Here is a 3,969-nt window from a genome sequence, read left to right on the forward strand (position 1 = left end):
GGTCCTTGGCTTTAACTTCTCATTGGGATAAGTGGAGCAATGCAATCACACTTGCATGTTTTGAGAAGTGAGACATCCCAGCACAACATCAATATATACAAGCTCTTTCTAAAGGAGCTCCCAGTGCAAGAAACATTAGCAATGTTACCATTAAAAGCTAAGCCCAAGTGAATTTATTCAGGATAATCCCACAGCGCCACTGTACCTCCATAGAGATCTGCTTTATTTTGATCCTTTTACTACTTTGATCCTATCACCTTGCAGCAACAGTTGTTTTTTTCCTGTTCTCTGTCACCATATCCCTGATCATTGGCTATTGCAGTATGAGAGGTTTTGCCAATATATTAAATACACTGGTTTCACAAAATCTGCATTTTTTTTTAAGTATACCTTGTTTTTTAACCTGGTAGAATGTGTCAATTATTACCTGTAAATATATATATATATATATATATGTATACATATATATATATGTATTTTTTTTCTCATGAGGCCATAATTTAATTTTACTTAAGACCAATTTGGAATTGACAAAGTGTTACTGATATTACTAACTGAAGTGAAAACTATGCCTTCAACATAGCTGTAAAATTTTCAGAACAAAAATTGGAATTATCTTCTCCTTTTCTAGGAAGCACAGAGCTCTGTAATATTTAAAGCAACATAAAAGTAAACAAACAGAACCTTTAAGATGATACTTTCATTCAAAAGTTTCCAATGGACTGCAGAAAGGAATGACAAGAGCAAGCTGATCCTCATGAGCTGAGAATGGTGTTTTCTGTCAAGGGGAGAAACACTTGGTAAAACCTTAAAAAGTGTGTGCGCCTTGACAGACCAAGGAAAGAAGGTCTGTCTATGATAAGTTCATGGGGAAAATGTTTTGATGCTATCACCTTGGTAGGCTTATGCTTTTTAGACACCTTGTAGGAGAACTTTTGTTCTAATTTATTGAAAATAGAAAGAAAAGGTCTTTTAGGCTTGTCAGCTGCAAACCTGTGACAAGGGGATATCTAGAAAAGTCATTCAAACATGGTGGTTGTGGGGTGGAATAAATAAAAGAAGTGAACCACTGCAGGATGACTAGATAGCTTCTGTAGTAAATATTCAGTATTTAGTCCTGATTCTTCCTAATGTTGCTTTATGCAAAAACAATAAGCTAGAGTCAGCCCTATTTTAAAGAAATTCAACTACAGAGGAAAAGTGAAACAAAGTTTTGTGTAATTGCTTTATCAAATTAAAAAATATTTTAGCAATATAGGCTAGACATCAGGAAGAGGTTCTTCACCGAAAGGGTGGTTGCACACTGGAACAGGCTCCCCAGTGAAGCAGTCACTGCACCAAGCCTGTCTGAATTTAAGAAGAGATTGGACTGTGCACTTAGTCACATGGTCTAAACTTTTGGGCAGACCTGTGCGGTGCCAGGAGTTGGACTTGATGATCCTTATGGGTCCCTTCCAACTCGGGATATTCTATGGTTCTATGATTCTAATATCTTTAGTAGATAGGATTATCATAAGAAAAATAGATCCTGGAGAAGTAACATTTGATTGATACTACACACTTACATTTTAATGTGCTAGTATATTTGAATTTAAGAGCACAATGAATTGTAAAGAATAGATTGTTTTTCAGTTTGTTGGTGGTTCTGAAAAAAAAAACAACACAAAAAGCATTTCAAAAACAAGCATTTTAATCTCACTGATTTTTTTTAGTTTTACTTTTTCCAGGTCAATCAACACTTTTGATCTTGCATGAATTCATGGATTTTGGTTTCCTTCTGTATAGTTTAAAAAAAAAAAAGTAAGCTGTTTGACGTGAAGAAACACGTTTTTGCCTACTTTAATATTTTTGTACTTCTTTTGTACAGAGGATTGAATGAAATGTTTGAGCTGTTCAAGTTGTTCTGTTAAAATGTATTGTCTGCTCACTTGCTTCTGTGAAGGAAGAAAGTGAAGTCAAAGTAAAAGTGGTGCTTTGGAGCAAGCATTAAGTCCTCCTGTGGCTGTGTTAAAAACGGAGAAAACAACAACAACAGTTGTTAGTATTTCCTGTATGAAGACCACTAATAACTGCCATCTTAGAATACATGGAAAGAATCAAAGTGAGGTAAGAGGGAAAAAGATGACTTGGGGAAAAAAAAAAGTGAAGGATACTAAGAAGGCCAGAGGACAATCCTCTCACTAGAGCAGAGGTCACTAGTGTGGTCCTATTTTGAGGTCCTCTCAATGCCTAGGAAGTTGAGAGTTTGGGAATGGCTCTTAAAAAGATGTGTGACATCAGCCTTTCATCAGTGAGTGGAACTGCAATAATCATGTCTGTATGTGCAATAAATCAGCTTTTCAATATTTCAGTACTATAAAAAATGCTCAATTTTCCTGGCTTAAAAAAACCTTTACTTTGTAGATATTCTGATTTTTGGATGGACTGCCCAGGTTAACTGTTCCAGAGCTAGGAATGCCATCTGTGTACTTGAGTCAAACGTACTTTAGAGCTAGAGAGGTACACAATGTAATGTCAGTAACGTTTATTTACCAGAGTATCTGTAACCTTTTGAAAACAGACTTTCTGTAACTTGTAAGACATAAAATGCATTCCTGCGTGGCATGGTGAGAAGGACATGATGACAATTACTTTGCGTGACCTGCCTGCTTTGTTCATGACTGTACCACTTGTGCCTTATTAAGAGACAGTGATACATCTTGTTCCACATGACCCATTAATTAAATTTTTGGAGTTCAGCTCTGTTACATGAGCCAGCTTGAACACAAACAGCTGTTTGACTCTTCCATGCAGCCTACTGTAGAAGCAAAAATAGTCATATTTAACCACAAGTTAGTAGAAGTCATATAAACAAAAAATGTGGAATTTGGTTGAAACTTAAAGAACTCTTTAATCAGTCTTAATTTCACTTAATTCATCCATTTGGATAGATAGAAACTTCAGCTGTATTTTTCATTGCATCCCTCCATGTCATTTCAGCTGTTCAAGGACTTCTGACAAGAGTGGAAAGTCAGCTTCCAGAATGTCTGTCTAATAGAAGAGAAGAAATTTTTGGCTTCATGATGGTCCTGTCCCAAAAGGGTGCTAATATTGCATCTGGAAACCTGCATATACCTTTATACACATTCACTTCTTTATATTATTTTAAAAAATATACTTAAGTTTATTTTTCCCTGTTAAAAATAAAACTTTTTTTTTTCAACAATTTCAAATAGGTGGATTAGAAATATGTGTGTATTTCATAGTACATAAACTCATTGTCAAATGGAAAAATGGAAAGTTAAGAAAGTCTTAGGATATGCCAACATTCCCAATAATACAAAATTTCTTCAATGGGCCCATGCTTTTAGGGGAAGCCGGGGGTGGGGGGGGGTCGTGATTTTTTACTGATTCTAAGGCAATCATGTGCAACTGTTTCAGGAAATGGGAAGAAGCCATCCCACTGAGTTTCTTTCACTGTCCTTTACTTAAACGTACCTGCAGTTACTTAATCACTGTTATGTATTGTTTTAAAACAATATGTAATTCCCATACTGAAGACTGTTTTTTCTCAACTATGTTCTATGACATTTAATTTTAAAACAATTTGGGTATAATTATTACAGATGTTTAAAGTATATGCCTTGTAAAATTGAGAACAGATACAAGAAAATGAAGTTAAGTGCTGCTATTGCATTTTCCAATTTGGTTGAAACTTTGCTGTGTGCATTACTCCTGTGGGAGCATACTAAATGGAGTGGAATTTTCATTTCATTTGTTATGACAGACAGCTGGTTCCTTAGATACTTCTCAGTCTACAATACACTTTGTTTCACCAGTCAGAGCTACTGCATTGATAGGAATGGTGTATTTCATTTGAACTGTAGAATAGAAAAGTCATACTTGAGGTCAAAATCACCACTGATGAAATGATTCTTCTCTCAAAATCCATCGTCAATAACAAATCTTTTTTTTTTTTTAATTGAGCAT

At 35.2% G+C, this 3,969-nt stretch overlaps 1 long non-coding RNA gene across 1 annotated transcript; it reads left to right on the forward strand.

The window, feature by feature from the left end:
• Window positions 1–668: 668 nt before the first annotated feature.
• On the forward strand, window positions 669–3,132 carry LOC118249629 (uncharacterized). The gene is made up of 3 exons (XR_004779160.1): window positions 669–847; window positions 1,868–2,106; window positions 2,980–3,132. It is a non-coding gene; the product is annotated as an uncharacterized LOC118249629 (long non-coding RNA).
• Window positions 3,133–3,969: the final 837 nt, after the last annotated feature.

Source organism: Cygnus atratus, chromosome 2 (genome assembly GCF_013377495.2).
Source record: "Cygnus atratus isolate AKBS03 ecotype Queensland, Australia chromosome 2, CAtr_DNAZoo_HiC_assembly, whole genome shotgun sequence".
NCBI lineage: Eukaryota > Metazoa > Chordata > Aves > Anseriformes > Anatidae > Cygnus > Cygnus atratus.